Genomic DNA, 18,551 nt, shown 5'->3' on the forward strand with positions numbered 1-18,551 from the left:
CAGCTCAATCAACACCTACTAGAAGGTCAAGGCCTGCTGGCTGAGCGATTTCAACCCCGTGACGTCACGATCAGAAGGTAGCGTCTGTAGGCGGGTAGCTCCTAGGTGAGAACGCCATTCCTGGACGTAAACGTTATTACTTTACTATGAATGTTGTCAACATATAAAGTTTGATTAAAGAGATATCGAAGTAAGTAAAAGATGCTATTTTTATTTTACTAAAGTGTTATGTTTGATAACAATATATTTATCTCTAATATGTTGTAAATTAAGTTTGAATTCAGATTGAAACTACGTATTTAATTTAACTTTAATTGTTGTTATGTTGTGACTCGTTATTTGAGTCTCTAATGTATTTATACGTGTTACCTGATCTAATTGCATTTGAATTATGAAATAACTTAATTTAGTATTCAAATATAAAATTACAAAAGCATTCGATTGTGTTTTTTATTCATACTTCATGAGCTAAAGCATCTTAAATGAAACTAAGCGATTGAAATGGACTTAGAAATTGTTAGTACAATATTTATTGTGCTTCTGCTCAAGATTTTAAATAGCCCTAGAATTGTGATATATCTTAATTTATAAATTATACATTGCAGTATGTTTGAATTATAGATTTATAGAATGCATATTAAAATATATTAATTTTAGTAATTGGTAGTAATTAAATTTAAACACATTTTAGTAAAAAGTACCAGATATGTTTAGCTTATAAATATTGATAGAATTTACATTTGTTGATATTTAGCTACTAAATCTAATATGCCTGAGAAGAATTTTAATATAGAAGAATTTCTAAATGTACCAATATTTGGGGATAAAAATATTAGTTTTTAATACTATATCAAGGTTTGGTGTCATTGTTTACTAATAGTTCTTGCGTGCTGTTAAAATACTTTTAGAAGAAGTATTTGGAATCAAGAAAATTTTAGTAAATAAATTATTTCATTGAACGCTTATTTTAGAGATTGTTAACTATATGTAGCAGAACTTCATTTATGTTAACCAAAACTTAAGAAAATTTATTTAAGAATTCGGATAACTAAGAAAAAAATTTTTACATATTTTTTGGGAAGTAAAACAATTTTTTTTTGATTTTCATTATTCCAATGACAAATTAAGGTAGATGTTGATAAATTAATATTTTAGTTTCAGCCATGAGTCTTAATGTCTGTTTATTTTTCAGGCATCAAGCATGGTTTTAAGTTTGTTGCTTTATCTTGTGCCCAGGGAACTATGATGATAATCTTAAAAAGTCAGTATCTTGGTTTCTACAAGACACACAGCTGCAGCTATTGTTATGTGATTCATTTATGCAAAAAATATTTATAATTTGTTTTTAACTAAGAATATTTGCTTAAATTTCTAAAGATTTATTGTAATGTTTAAATTAACAAGGATTATCACTTTTGCTTTCCAAAAGTAGATTGTTTTTCATCACCCCTTTTAAAAATAAATATATAATTATTATTGTTTATTGTAAAATGATTAATTACGTCAAGACTTTTAAAAATAAATATTTAATTATTATCATAAATTGTAAAATAAATAATAGGAAGGTCATAGGAATTAAAAGCTTCAATTTAATCTAAAATGTTTAAAAGTTTTAAAACTGTATTGTAAATAATAGTCTTTTTTTTCATGAACTTCTTGTTTACTTTTAAAACTTAACTTAGTTTTAATTATTGGGTGATGTAAGGCAACTACTTGCATTATTTACATTATATTTTGTGGTACATCTCATAAGAAAACTACAATTTTGTTTTCGCTAGTATATATTTCTTATCATCCTCTAAATATAGTTCAAAGTTCCATAAGTACGAGATATTTGTGTTTTTTTTTTTCGAAAAGGAAAATTTAGTTGACAATTTATTTAACTCCAGATTTAATTTAAAGTATAGAATGGTATTTAAAAAGTAAGTGGAATATTTTAGATTATGTATAGAAATTTCTGCATTTCATTCAATATTTTATTTAATTTACTATCCTTTTTCATTTTCTTCCTTCGAATAAACAACAAGTTTTTAAAATATGTTGTTACCAGAGCAAAAGTGTCGGGTAATTTGAATGGTTCATTTATGATAAAGTATTTAATAACTACTATACAATCATTAGTAATTTACTGTTATATTTTTACATGTATATTAACAGTTTTATCAACTATCAGCATTTTCAAAAAAGATAGTTTCATTAACATGGACGGTAAAATACAGTATGTAATCAAATATTTTGAATTATCCATGAAATTTTTTTAGCCAATTTTTGTTTGCCTTCTGGGGTTATGTTTTAAAATAAAATGTAGGGCTATACATTTGCCTGCTGTACAATCATTAGTAATTTATTGTTTTGCTTTTACAGTATATTAACAGTTTTATCAACTGTCAGCATTTTCGTAAAAGATTGTTTCATTAGCATACACGGTAAAATACAGTATGTAAGCAGATATTTTGAATTATCCATGAATTTTTTTTACCAAATTTTTGATTGCTTTCTGGGGTTATATTTTAAAATAAAATGCTTGGAAATTCGGTCATTTAAAAGTATATGACATTTGCCATATATTTTCTTCAGAAGTATAGATACTGGTGATAATCTTGAAATTGCAAGTAATGATATAATTTAATAAGTAAAAATTTCATTCATTATTTATATTGGTGTACTTTTTATGCTCCTGTTATTTTATTGAGGGAAGAGATTAATAGATAATGGTCAGTATATAAATTTGATGTATTATGGTAGAGTTTTCTAGATATTTTGCTGTCTTGTATGTCGAGATGGTATACTGGGAATTTTAGTCAGAAAAAATTTACAGTCTTGACCTTTTTCCCAATTTGCACCCATGACTATAATGAAATTATATTGATAAAGTAAAATGTTAGGATATTTGGTCATTTAAAAATATATGACAATTACAGTATGTTTTCTTCAGAAGTGTGGTAATCTTGAAATCGCAAGTAATGATATAATTTAATAAGTAAAAATTGCTTTCATTATTTATACTGGTGTACTTTTTATGTTTCTGTTATTTTATTAAAGGAAGAGGTTGACAAATATTTTTTGTTCAGTATATAAATTGGATATATTATGGTAAAGCTTTCTAGATATTTTGCATATGTCTTGTATGTCGAGGTGGTAAGTTGGAAATTTTATTCAGAAAAAAATTTCAATCTTGGCTTTTTTCCTCAACTTGCAAGCATGATTATAATGAAATTATATTAATAAAATAAAAAATTTTCAAGGTTCCAAATTTTTGTTTGCCATATGGCGTTATGTTTTAAAATAAAATGTTTGGAAATTTGGTCATTTAAAAATATATGACAATTACAATGTTTTCTTCAGAAGTATAGTAATCTTGAAATTGCAAGTAATGATATAATAATTGATATATGTTTGAAAATAAAATTTTTAAAAATTTTATTTGCTTTTGTATACATATTTTCTCTTCACTGATTTAAATAAAGATTTTGTTCTATATATATGTTTGTGTCATTATTTTAAAGCATACTTATACTTTATGATAAAATTAATCTTCATATACTTAATTACCTCATTCATAATGTTCTAGTCTATATCATCAAAGTAATGATTCAGCTTATTTAATAACTCACATAAAATCATTTTTAACACATGTATGTAAAACAGAAGAACATAGAAAGAAATTAGACCGACAGATGCTAATTTGTCAATTTACTGCAGTAAGTAAAAAAATTTCAGAATAATTATATAAATTGGCTATAAATATTTCAAAGGTTTATAAAGGATAAACATTTGCTTTTATTTTCTTAAGTGTTCTTTTCAATAACATTTTGTTTCCATCAATGAATGTTAAGTAATAATTTTCAATTCTTAGGAAAATATTTTTATTTTTAATCAATTGATATTTATTTAATATGATTGATTACTCTTAAAATAGTTTAAAATAGGAATTTATTCGTAAAAAAAGGTTTGGATTAAATCTTATGAAAGTAATCCAAAAAAATTTTTAAAAACTAATCTAAGATTTATTACCGAGTTAATTTATTTATTTTTCATCATGATTTTTTCCGTCTTTTGGCTCATTTTAAATTTATTATTTTAAGGCAAGGATTATATATACACAATTATTTAGATCATAAAAAATTTTGATTCTTATTTTTAACTTATAAAAATGAAAGAAAAAACAATAAATCGAATAAAACTAATAAGGAATCGACTATCCTCATATCTTCACAACCTCCTCTGATCACTTTGAAGGTAGAAAACAGCAACGCTCTTTTCTGCCTTCTGATCGTGACGTCACAAACAAGCTCCCAGGCCTTCTACTCTAGGTGGTTGTGGCTCAATACGTAAGTTAGAGAAAATAACTTTTAAACTAACACATTTAAAAAAAACATGTAGATGTTTGCCCGGGGGTGGCTATGTGGCCTGGACTGTAACTAATAAAAAATTGTCAAGACTAATTTTTTTTTTACAGCACTTTATGTAAACAGTTATTGTTCAAACTAAAGAATATATTTTAGAAATGCAATACGAAGAAGACAGTTTGTCACATTTTATCTTATGCTTTTTATGTTTATGATAAATATTTTTGTCACAATGAATTATCTTAATATGATATTTTTCTAAACTATTTACATCATTCATCACAAGGAGTAAGAATTTTTGTCTTCTGGTTTTACATTTTTGAGAGTATCTGAAAAGAAATAAGTTACTATTCATATTTTTACTGTTCATTGGTTTTATCCCTTTGTAGCTTAATGAGAATTTTTTGTTTTAAGGGATCACCACTCAAGGATCTTTTCTAGTAAGTGCCCCTCTGACTGTCATGTTTTTTACATATATTAGTGCCAAAAAAGCAGCTATTAGAGAAAATTAATCTTCTTTAGAAGGAAGTGCTGTACACTATAGCAAAACTAGTGGAAAAGCGAAATCATATAAATGTAATTACCTTTTTTTTATAAAATACCTCTTTTAATAACCTGGGGAATTATAAGTAGAAAAGTTTCTAAATAACAAGTTTGTAGGAGTTATTTTTTTAGACTTTTACTACCCTATCCTGTTATTATTATAACCATTCAGATGAATTGATCCCAAACAATATCTGGACCAAATTAACAATTAGGTTAAAAGTTATTTCATGATGAGAAACAAAATTTATTAAAAGCTTATTGGTTTAAAGAAAACGAAAAACAAAAGTTTTATCTTAACTCTAAGAGCACTTTTAATACCTGTTTGCAAAAGATAATTGAACAGAAATGTTTCATTACAAAATGAAAAAATATGAAATGAAGCACCACCTTCACAAGAAAAAAAAACAATTAACAATTACTAATAGCTTCTTGCTAACTGTCATGCAATTTTTTTATTTAAAATAAGTTAACAACTAGCTGTGATTTCACCTTAGTTCCTTGTTCAGGGTTGCCACAGGCGACTAAAATGCAACTATTTTCAGCATGATTCGACTATGGCAACCTTTTTTGCCTAAAAAGGCTAAAAAAGCAACTATTTTCAGGAAAAGGAGACTTTTCTGTACTCCTAGCAATTTTTTAAGCATAAATTGGGTAGAAAACCTGCAGCCCGCGAAATCTTCTGAACACACTGAATTTCTTTTCTTAAAAAATAAAAAAATGTAAAATAAAATTTTAAAAAATTTAATAAATAAGTAAAAAATGAAACATTTTAGATTTCAAATTTGAGTCATCACTTTTTAATGCGCTCAATTTGAACAGATTCTATCGTAAGTCTATTTCGTTTCTCGATCGCCTTTTCAACTGTTTTTGTTACGAAATTCTGCACGATTTCAAAAAACGCAATTTTTATTACGATATTACAATGCATGAATTTTCAATTTGAGTAATCACTTTTCTCAATTATTGATAAAAGGGAAAATTTCTTAGAATAAGTGTGTTTTTTTTTAATGAAAAAGTATTTTTTGAATGAATTCTAGTAGTTAAAAGTATTTAATTTTCTGCAAAGATGCTAATTTTTTAAAATAAAAATTTAGTGCTAGAACACTAACTTTTTTTATAAAAATTATCATATTTGCCACCAACTTGACTAAATGGATTATGGTATATGGCAATTAAGTCATTTAATAAAATTTTTGTTCTTATTTTGGCAACTATTTTCATGCTCTAAGCTTTTCAAAGTAACTATTTTGTTCATTTTCATTCTGTGGCAACCCTGTTTGTTCCATAAGCTTGAGGCAACTTGAATTATGTGATACCAATTTTTATTTCAATGTCAAATAGCATTTCATATTCGATAATTAAAAGTTGAAGTAGCATAAATCTTTCATTGTTTCACTTGTTAAAGATTTATTTTGTAATGAGAGATTTATTTTGTAATGTATATGTTTTGTTAAAACATACTTATATAATTAAAAATTATTATTATTTCAGAGATGTTTCTTCCTCTAAGGAGAGAAGCTCAAAGCCATAAGAAATCTATATTCTGCTTCAGCAAAGGAAAGTAGATTAGTTGTGAGTTGAAAATATAACTAGTGTCATCAAACGATTCTAGGTAATTACAGAATTTTTTTTATGTGAGAATACCAATAATTTTTTTAAATTAAAAATTTTATCTGTATAGCTTTTATCATAGTAAAATAACCAATTATACTTTTTACTATGTTAATGTTTTCTTCTTGTGACTTAAAAAAAAAAGTTCAATTACTGCAGTAATATTAACCTCCAAAAAGACCAGTGGTGTTGCAATTTACATTTCCGAAAGTATTTTTATGAGATAAAATACTGTTTATTTAAAAAAAAGTGATGACAGATACTTACAGGCAATTTTCAATGTTTTAACTTTTAGCATTTTAGTTTTCTTTGCACATGGACATGATTTGCCTTCTAAAATTTCCCTCTTACCATAAATTGCTTCCTTTAATTTTTTATTGTAGTTTATGCTTTTTCTTGTTTCATCATTTTGCCTTGTAAGTTTTCACCATTTACATGTTGTATTGTTGTCCTAAACTACATTTGTGTGTATTGAAAATTTTCAGAATATATATTAATTCTTATGTAATGTAAAGCTATGTAAATTTTTTCCTATTAATTATTAAGCACAAAAACATGAGTCCCTATTCTAAAATATGAAATTTTCATATGACAATATAGGAAAGGATTGACAACAATGGCTTACTTTTCATTTATTTATTTATCATTATATTATCATTATCTTATAATTTATCTTTGTGTTTCTTAACATAATTTATGGTTTGTTTTTTCAAGAAGAGAAGTTTTTACATATGCCTTTTTAATAAAAATCAATTGATTAAGAAAATTGTTCTTTTTATTAACCCTTTTTACAATCATCAAAGGAAATTACTATAATCATTTTATATATTCATTTAATGATACACATTGATGTTTGTTTAATTGAAAATAATTAAACATAGTTCAAATTGAATATTTTAATAATTTGATTTAAATCTGCTCCTTTTGCAATGTTTTACTATTTTATGACATGGGCCAACTGGATGAAACCTTTCACGTAGTCTTTATGTATAGGTTCAAAAAATAAAGTTTGTGAAAACTGGGTGAAACTATCAAAATCTTAGGGTGGAATCTGAGATTTAATCTATAATAGAAATTAAACATAAAATATTTTTAGCAGGATCATTTCTTGTTTTGATTAGCTCAACATGTTGAAGGTTTGAGTATAGGCTTCTTCTATGCAAATATTAAACTTTTAATAAGATTTCCAAGCTTAGAAACTGCCATGTTCAGCTTTTCAGTTATGCTTTTTAGCCTTGGTGCAATCATTTTTTACTTTATTGGCTTTATAGGCGATAGTACTAACATAACTTATGTTATTTAAACTGTGTACTCCAATTTGGTTCTTGATCATTTTGATTACTCGCTAATTTAATCTAGATCCTTAATTATACTTAGTTTCGCTTGAATGATTTTACAAGAATTATCTCTCTTTTCTTTTTAAGTATAACAATGTGTAAGATTTCCTTTATCTTTAAAAAAGGGTCAAAAATGCTTGAAACTAAAATTACCTATTTATTCTTTAATTTCTGAAACTAATACTTGTTTTTAAATAACTTAATTTTGATTAAAAAAAATTATTCAGGAATATTTCCATTTTTTTGTATGAAGACGTAGGATGTAAAACAAAACGAAGAATTTCAACTAAAATTCCACCACCTTTTCATAACACAATGAACGCAATATTCCAAGACCTTTTCATAAGATTGTTTCTGAATCTTTTCTTTCTGCCTAATCTAGGCATAGAAAACTTGTGCTCAACTCTCTCTTATACCGATTTTTTACTATGCATTTTTATCATTTACATTTTTATCATTCAATTTTCAACATAGGTTTAATTAAACAATAGTAATTATAAAAACTAGTTAGATTCTTGATAAATTTGAGAACTAAATGATTTTCTTTTTACCCTTTCACTTGTCATTTTTTTTCTCTAAGTTTCTAATTCTGTGATAAAATTTCTCCCAATATTACAGAATTAGAACATGTTTTGTATACTACATAATTAATGTGAAATACACATTACCTGCTACAAATATTTTTAGTAATTCATATAAATATTTATAAGATCAGTTCCACTAACTGGAAAGTGTTGTTAAGAATATTATTTGTTTTAGTGTTTTAAATAGATGTTTTTAATTTTTCATATTAAAAAGATTTTTAACTTGCCTTAACTGATGCTAATTTGTTTTACTTAAGATTAATTCACTACTTTATTTTATCTAACTGTAAAATTTATGTAATACATTCAATAAATTATTTATTAAGTTGGTGTGAAGTTATATTTTTTAAATATGTGTTTTTACTATGTTGATTAGAAGTTAATAAATATAGCTTTTATCAGTAAAAATACTTTCAGTGTATCTTTATTAATTATTTCTTAATATACTTAAGTATGGGTCTCAGGAACTTAAGACACTTTAGTAATCTTTCTCTTTTTAATTTTTCTTTCTTTTAATTTTTGTAATAAACAACAAAACTGGTTTGATTACAGGAGGAATCTCAAAGGAGTTGAAAGATGATTGTTATAAATAAACCTGCAAATTTCAACCTCAAATTAGACCTGTTGTGGTGTTTATAACTCACACCTTCCTTTGTGTAGTTTCTCAGATTTGATAGCATTTTTTATTCATTTAAATATCAATTTGCAACCCCGGTCTGTGTTGTATACATATTTTAATTTCACTTTGATAAGAATTCTAAAAGTACATGTCAATTAGGCCTTATAAACACTGAATGGACGTGTGAAATATTTAAAAAAAAAAGAAATAATATCTCTGTAATACTTAAATTCATTCAACTAAAAATTAGTTCTTTAGGAAAAATTAGTTAGCTGTAGGAAACAGCTAGTTAGGCAGTTTTGGGTATAAATGAAATCAATCATAGCATCTAACTTGAAAAAAAAAGTTTTAATGTGTTTTCAACAATTTTCAGTTAAATTATATTCTTTAGTCAGGCTACCAACCTTTATGTTTTTGAAATGTATTTTATTGAGTGTTAGACAGTTAAAAATAGAAAGTTTCAGAATCTTGATTAATTTTGCCAACATTGCTTAATATTGCATGTCTTGCCATAAAAAATTAGAGCAAAATGGCTTTTCATATTAACTTTTGAATTATTCATGTGTAGTGAGTTAAAAATAATTTTAAATTAAATTTACATGAACGAAGAATCTTACATTAAAACATAAAGTTTGCTACCACTATAAGAAATTTTTCCAAAATTATGGAAAGTTGGCTACCCTGCTTTAATTATGCATCATTTTGCTTTTTTTTTGCAAAAGAAATAGGGTTTTTTAAAATTATATCAATTAAAAATGTACTTTTAATCCTATTTATTAGAAACTGCATGGAGAAATTGTTTTGTTGCTGTTTATTTTTGTGAAATATTTTCATGCATGACTTAATTAACCTGTTTTTATCGCAAAGATGTGGGAGTACCAATTACAGCTAAATTAGCCCTCGGGTACAATATCTTAGAGTATTGGCTTCAATTTTTATGGATTTTAATGTGAACCACTTACATATGCATGTCTGCATGATGCTCAATGTTTTATTTATTTTTTTGAAAAATGATTTCCTCATTTTGCAGGTGCGATATTTAAATGACATAATCATATTTAACTGACTTAATTGAATCATAAAAACTGAGTGAGCTGTATTTTTCATGTTAGGTAGCAATATTTAAATAGTTATATAGTTATTCTATAAAAAAAATTAAATTGATAACATTTTTTTTTTTGCTTGTGTAAGAAATATTCAAAGTTTTCGTTGTCTGTGCGACTAGTATTACCAATGATGATGTACGCTAACATTTGAAAACCAGATCTTTTTAATTAATATATTAATGAATGATATAGTTATAATATCAGAAGGTAATGATATCAATATACTTTGCTTTTCATTCTGTTTTTGTCAATGTAATTGTTTTTTCATCTTGGCATCAATTGTTTATATATATACATAAATAAATATGCTACTGTGAATTACCGAAATCGGTGACTGCTGACTTTCACCAGTGAATATTGATAATCACATAGTTGGTAAATGTTCCAAATACATACTAGATCTAGTTAAGTGCTACTGTCTGTTATACTTTTGCCTGATACTCTGAATACTGATGTTTCTACTAATCGTTCCTTAGCAGACATTATAATATTGAATAAATATAATAATATCAAAGAATAAATTAATATCAAATTGGATATAGAAAAATATTTCAGACATTCTCCAAAGTGACTATGTGATTGTTGATATCCACAGATAAAAGTCGACATTCTCTCGATTTCGGTCATTCACTGTATCATAGTTTTGCTTTTCTTCTTGCTTTTGTCCCTTTCCCTCTCTTCTTGTAAATATTCTGCCTACTTACATTTTTTTCTTCAATATTTTTCCAATGATTTTATGATCATTCATTTCTATTTATTCTTCTGCATAAGAAAAATGTATTTAACAAGAGTCCTGCAACCGAAACATGTCACTCCCACAATACTTAATAACTATTATTAAAATATTGAATTATTTTTTTGTGTGTCAGTAATTCACTGAATCTTAATGAACTATTTTTGAATACAAAACTTCATAACTTACAGTCATATTTAATTAAAATTTTTCTGTTGAGGTATAAATGTAACTTTTTGTTGTGGGTGTAACTATAAAAGTAAAGTTAAATAAATTTACCTTTTGTAACGAAGATTAATGAACACTTTTCTGCGTAGCTGTAAGATTATTTATATAAGTTCAGATATTTGCTGAATAATTTAATCAGTTGCACAAGTCCATGAAACTTAAAGATTTCTGACACAGTCTTTTTCACACTGATATAGTGTCTCTTTATAAATTGAAATAAACAAGTTGATGACAAAAATTTCATTAAAATATGGAACAGTATGCACAGTTAACATGCTAAATTTCTACCATATTGAAGGAAATTTAAATTTACATGCTTATATCCTCTATCTTGTGGATAGAGCAACTTATGATATTTTTTAATGTTATATTTTTTTATAATATATAATGATTTAAAGCATATTAACTGTACAAATATAAAGATACTATACATATATAAAGATTAAAGTGCTATATAGGTCTATCTTACAATCTCAAGTGTTTTCTGATAATTTTTTTTGTTTCAGAAATATGATTATGAGAGCTCATCATCTGAAGGTAAAATCGAATGAAGGTAGTTTTTAAAAATGATTCATAATTATGATTCTTTTTTTACTGACCTTTTATTTATTTTCATTTAAAAATTTTCTTTTTGTATTTAAAAACTTGTTTTATTTTCTTTTTTAAACAAAAGCTTATTTTTTTAATATACATCATTAGCAGTTATTTTTTTCCCCAGTGCAATTGCTTGACCAATAGCATTAAAAATTGTTCAAAACCCAAAATAATTTTTTTTTTCTTACAGAATATTAAGATATATGTCATTTACAAATCTGGTAATACTTAATATTCACCATGTAAACTTAACTGAACCAGCTGTTGTTATAAATCTTAAAATGAAATAAAAATTATTATAATTGTTTTCCAATAAATATTATTCATTTTTTGTAATGTGTAATATCAGCGCATTAGCAGTTTTTGCTTAGATGAACTTTTTTTTTAAAGATAGGAAAGAGAGATTTTTAAATTGTAAAAATTTTCAATTTTTAACTATATAACATTTAAAATTTTTGTCAGTCCACTACCTACTTTCTGTTAAAGGTTATATATATATATTTTAATCTTTTAATGAGATACTCTCAGCTAAATTACCTTTCTTTAAATGATATTATTTGTCATAACCAATAAATAGTTGCTTACTTTTTACTGATTTAAAGCAACATTTTTTTATATTTTAGTTTTTATATATTTCAGTTTATTTTTGATACCTTTTAAATCTTTAATATTCTTTTGTAACTTACTTATATTTTTAGGTATATTTTGCATGACAAACTTTTTTCTTCTATTTTTGTATTAAATAAACTGACGATTGATTATATTTCTATCCATATCAACACTATTACTCAATATACTTGAACACTTTTGTCCAAAAAAAACCCCTCCAGTCACCGTTTTTCACAATATATTATTTAGGTAACATTTTTCCTGTAAAGAAAAACTATCATATCCTACTAAAACTTGATTCAAATAATAATTCAAGGACCCATATTGACAAAACTTATTTAAAAAGCGCTAGTGAGACAGATTTTGGAAGATCCAAAAAGTCCATCTACTCCCCAACTTCTTTTGACACCAAGTATGGAAAATATGTGTTCCTTTCAAATGGTAACTATATATGGTGATAAATTTAATTATTATCCTGTTTTTTAAGCTACTTGTAAACAACCTTGGACTGATTGAGCATTTGTGATGCCTAAAGGTTTTTTTTTAAATCCATTTTACTCTCTCTCTTAAACTCTTTTTCTTCTTTATTACTCAATGTGAAAGATGTATATTGAGGAGAAATGTCAATACAAATTGGCTCAGAAGCAAAATGCTCTACCTGTATGCATTATATAAATTGTGAACAAAGAATTGTAAGTTATTAATTTGTAACATAAGACCAAAAGAGTATATTGCATAGCTGTCAACTCTATTGGATTTAACATAGTACTAGCATAACTTGCGTTAATTTAAACTATGTAGGGTAAACCAACCAGTGAAGGAACACTACCCAGTGAAGGAACATTTCATATATATTGATTAAAAATAAGAATTGGAAAGTTTTTCTTTAGATTGATTGGTAACAATAGCTTACTGCCAAACAATAGGAAGTCATCTAGCAATGTTTTGGATTACCTGGTCAAATAGGCTTCTCTGGAAAAATTTTTGAATTTGTTATTATCTCTGCAACACCTTGTTTTGTTGTAAAAATTATAAGGTGAGTGTTTGTATTTATATATTTGAAGTGGAATTAATTGCATGTAATAGTCTTATTTTTCTCACTGTGAAAAAGAGAATTCAAAATATAATTATTGAAGTTACATTTTATTTTTTTAAAGCACCATAACATAATCAAGTACTGAGATAAGGGAGTGTTTATTCACTGGATCACCAAACAATGAAAAACCAGTGAAGGAACAAGTGTTCCTTTATTGGGTTTTTCCCCAGTTGATGAAAATAAAAGAAATTTTTTAATTTTCTTGTACTTTTTAGTTATATTATACATCAAAATTCTGTTTAAAGACAAAAAACAACTTCTAACCAGTGAAGAAACAGGCATGTTCCTTCACTGGGAATACTTCCAGTGAATGAACAGTAATGTGTGAAATATGATTTTACATGACTCTAGGATAAGTAATTCTGCTATATAGAGGACAACCGAAATTTTGTTAAAAATTGTATGAATAATTTCTGAAATAATTTTAGTTCAAAATGTTAATTTAATAGCTTAATTTATGAAAAAATATATAATTTATGTTTATTAATAGGGTGTGTAGTTACATCAAATGTTAGGCAACTTAATAAACTATGTTTACAAATCGAAAACTAATTAAATATAATCATAAAAATTTGAATAGAACATTTTTTCGCTGGCTTTTGCACCAAGAACTCCTAATAAGTTATCATTATAGAATAGCAACGTGATTATATGATTTATAAAAACTACTTTACTATGTTAGAATTTAGAAGCAAGCTCCTCAACGAAAAACAGAGTTAAACAGAAACGATACCCAATTTCTTCAGAAGCTTGAGAGGGAAATCCCTCAAGATATGTTGCAAATTTTTAACGCTGCATTGACTGAAGAGTCTAATATCGAAAATGTCCAAGAGCCTGTACTTTTTTTTAATATGGAAGAAGTACCTATTAAAAGAAGACCACTTGGTTCAGTCAAACTTAGGAACTGAAGCTAGTATTGATAATGAATGCATCTTAGATATCGAATTTGAAATGAGTCCTCATGCTGATCCTCTCTTAGTTGAAAAAAGAAATGATTCTATAAGTAAAATCAGTACTTCTAAAGATCCTCTAGATATAAGTCAACATGAGATGGATTTCCCTCAAACTTCAAGACACCTTTCCCCCGTCTATTTTCGAGAAAGGCATTCTAGAATTGTTGCTGAAAAATCAGAAGTTTGGAAGAACCATTCACATTAGCTAAATATTGATGATAAAAAGAAAGGTCAAACAAGAAGAAAAACGAATAAATTACCTTTTGCACTAACTTCAGAGAAATGGCAAACATTTCAAGAGGCTGTAAGATCTAAAAAAAAGTTAAAACGAAAGAATATGGAGAAGAAAAAGAAAGAAAAAATACTTAAAAAGGAAAAAAAACTTCAAGAAATAAGAGGAAAAAGAGTAAACAAAAAGGTGATAAAAAACAGCATCGGATGACACAATGATTTAGATGACACTGATTTTATTGACTGTCAAATTATAGGAAAGAATGTTTTTTTTTTATTTATTTTGTATTTAACATCACTTTAATTTCTAGCTCATGATTACAGAAAAATGTTAGCATTTCACAAGCACTTGTATGTTATAATTTCATAAATAGTCTTGTTTTTATGTATTTGTATGGCTAATAAATTCATAAAAGAGCATTAAAAAATAACCAGACCTAACCAAAGAGCATTAAAAAATAACAAAATTAAGTGTTCCTTTACTGGGCAATTTTGTGTTCCTTCACTTGGTCTTCTTACTACTTGTTGTTTGAACCTCCAAAACTTTTAAACAATATTATGTAAGTTCTCTAAATTTTTTTTACATAATTTGCAATTAGTAACAAATATGTTGACACTGTCATTTAACTAAAATTACGAATTTTGAAATTAATATGATTTTTTAAAAGGCAAGCGAAGCTTAAGTGTTCCTTCACTGGTTAGTTTACCCTACCCTAAATTGGTTCTTGATCATTTTTATTACTGGCTAAATTAATCTAGATGGTAATATAATAAATATCAGGATGTTCCAAAATTGTTTCTCCCTTTCTATTTGCACATTTTTGAGAATAATGAAATCAATTTTAAGATAATCTTATCATTTGTGTGTATGTGAGCATCAGATAGCAGAAAGAAATACTGTTGTTATTTACTTTGTATAACAAAATAACTGTAAATCAAATAAATAAGGATTTAAAAAGATTTTTATTTAACCATATAGCCTACCGAGTAATGACAGATTTACTTATCCAGGGCTGAATGTGCTCCGGAAGAAATCTGGATTTCCGGATTTTTCGCTAACGGTGATCCGGAAGTTTCCGGAGATTGAAGGTCCAGACGTTTTAAAAAATCATTGATCACAGAAGTTTCCGGAAATCAAATTTTCAAAGGTGGAACTTAAAAACACAGTTTATTTTATTTGTTTGTAAGGGAGAGTCAGAGAGATACTTTATAAGCTTATATTCATGATTATTTATCAAATGATTTTTTATAAGTAAATAGTTATTATAATCATTAACTCAAGAAAGAAAGACATATTTGTAAATTTTAATTACTTTTACAGGTCATCATAGGTATGTGTAAATGTATAGGTATGTGTAAAATTTTAAATATATGTTAAGTAAACTAAGAAATATTGAGAAAGAGGAAGAAAAAAAAACCTTGTTTAAATTTTTTTCTAACTTTTCAATTGAAACTTTTTTTTTCTTCTTTTTTTTCTAACTCAAGAAATTTTTCCGGAATTTTGACTTGGTCTCACAATCTTATCTGAAAGTAAACAAATAATTTTTTAAATAAATAAAAGTTTACTTCTTGCTTGTTACTTTTGATCAAACTGCCAGACTCTACACAAAATAAAAATTAAAAGTAGGAGCTCGCAATAATTTTTGATTAACTAGCCATAAAAACTTAAGAATACCATGTTGATGTTAATACGAAGCTATAATTCTAAGAAGGAGGCTTGTTTTTAAATTCCATTTGAAAGTAAGATGAAGGTATTACTAATAAATATTTTTTTTTCACTCAGCAGCAGGTCTAATAGATATTAAAATATTAAAAAAATAGAAAGAATTTAATGTGAATATGTTATAACAGACTTAATTTCAAAAAGTACAAAATAGTTGTTGTACCAAATTTATATCTTTTAAAGAAGGGTTAAAAAAAAATATTTAAAATTTCAGAACCCAAGAATTCATTTTAGTTTTACAAAGTTTGTAAATATCACAGATACTACTAAATAAAATTAATGTTTTAATGTAGTAGGCTGTTTGAAAAAACTTTTTAAATAATTGAGCACTAGAGATTAGATGCTATTTACAAATTAGCATTTATTTAACATTGTAAAAATTTGATTTTGATATTGCTTACTTTTAATAAGTAACAATAGATTAAATAATCAGTTTTATGACATCTATTCTCACTAGCTGCTAATATGAACCAGAAGAACACCTTTAAAAAAAAAAATAATTAATAATTATTTGTAATGAAACCTAAGCTAGTTTGGATAAAAATAAAAGTTCAAACTAAACATTTTACATATATATATTTTGAAAAATATATCTTGTCCCATCACAGCTTCTAAGAATAGATAGGCGTTGATTGTTAAGAATATAATTTTTCTTTTAAAAGCATTATTAAATTTTTTTGTATAAATTTTTAAGTTTCTTTATATTCTTACTAACTTTTGTATATATTTTACAGTGGCAGCTGTTTTGCAATAGCAACATAGCAAAGAGTTCTTTAGGGCCCATTATTCTGAATAATATGCTCGTGGACAATATTGGAGTATTCAATTTTTACTTTTTAAGATCTTGTCTTCATTTTTATTATCTCTGTTATTTATGTACTCTCTCTATTACGTCATCTCTGTTATTATGTCATCGTTTTGAACAAATAAATAACACATCCATTCTTTTTTTTAGGAATTTTTTGTTTTGGCAATCAATTTAAACATATCTAAATTTAAACTAACTGACAAAATTTTAAAAACTTTGGTTTAAACAGAGAACAGATTTTGAAAATCATCAATAAAAAAGCGAATTTTCATATATAAGCATAGTGGTATATGATATTTAAATCAATATTTTTTTTCAAAAACTTATAAACTGACTAACTTTTCATTATTTAAGTCAAATATCATGCATTGTAATTTGTAAGATAATTTTCAATTTCAAATCAATCATAACTCTTATTGTGACGGAACAGAAAAACTTTTCTTTTTTGTAAAAGTATTCTGTCTTCATTCTAAAAATAATTTTTTGAATAAATCTTCATAAAATTCTGTTAGAAAAAATTGTGCCTTATTTGAAATCATGTAAATTTTAAAAAAGGGGACATTTTAATAAATATAAATTTCAAATGATACTGGATTTCCAATATAGCATTTTTTACTGTTTTTGAAATTGCTAATTTGTGATTTTGATTAGGTGTATTCTACAAGATTCTTCCATTATTCTTAAGCATTTCTGGAATGCTATTAGTTAAATTCTGGAGTGTTGTTAAGGTGCCTTAAAAGTATTAAAATTCTGCCCTAAGAGTATTTACATGTTAGGTTTTTCTTTGTATCCACTTTTGTTTCTCGTTCTTCTTGATATTTTATGACAAATTGTTTTATAATTTCTTACGAGACTTTAATTGTTAAGAACAAAACATTTTTTGTCAGCTGCTTTGATATCTTTTATGAAGCCATATATTTTAACTGAATAAATTTCAATTCTTCAGAGGCACAGTTTCATTTGCAAGTTTTGCCTTGTGTTTCCTTTTTCAATCATATTTCTGACACTTCATTATTCTTCATCAGAGTTGACATAATTTAAATCACCTGATTTTTTTAAATAAAAATAATTTGTAATTGCTTACTTAAAATTTTAATTAAACTTATAATTTTGAGTTGCGATTTTATTATAATTTTAATTTATAGTTTTATCAAATTTAAATTTTTTTGAATTTTTTCAGAAAAAGAAATCCTGGATTTGTATAAAAATCTGCTTGAAAAAGTCAGGAGAAAATATTTTCTGAGTATGAACTCTGTGTGCTACTTCTAATTAGAAATGCTTAAATGTTCTCAGAATATAATAATATACTCTTCATTTTAAAAGGATATTTCGATTTTTATTAAATTATTTATGAATTTTCTTATTTAAATATAATTTTTTATCTAACAGAATGTAACTCTCCTGAACTATTTGAAATTGAACAT

The 18,551-nt window shown here is 25.7% G+C and overlaps 2 long non-coding RNA genes across 2 annotated transcripts; both read left to right on the top strand.

The window, feature by feature from the left end:
* The first annotated feature begins 5 nt into the window (after window positions 1-5).
* Window positions 6-3,482, top strand: LOC147810011 (uncharacterized). The gene is made up of 2 exons (XR_015434056.1): window positions 6-190; window positions 1,193-3,482. It is a non-coding gene; the product is annotated as an uncharacterized LOC147810011 (long non-coding RNA).
* Window positions 3,483-4,645: 1,163 nt separating this feature from the next.
* Window positions 4,646-17,137, top strand: LOC147810012 (uncharacterized). Its single transcript, XR_015434057.1, has 4 exons — window positions 4,646-4,925; window positions 6,387-6,507; window positions 11,620-12,757; window positions 17,054-17,137. It is a non-coding gene; the product is annotated as an uncharacterized LOC147810012 (long non-coding RNA).
* The last annotated feature ends 1,414 nt before the right edge of the window (window positions 17,138-18,551 follow it).

Source organism: Parasteatoda tepidariorum, chromosome 5 (assembly GCF_982258835.1).
Source record: "Parasteatoda tepidariorum strain Cologne lab strain chromosome 5, Ptep-v5.0, whole genome shotgun sequence".
Lineage (NCBI taxonomy): Eukaryota > Metazoa > Arthropoda > Arachnida > Araneae > Theridiidae > Parasteatoda > Parasteatoda tepidariorum.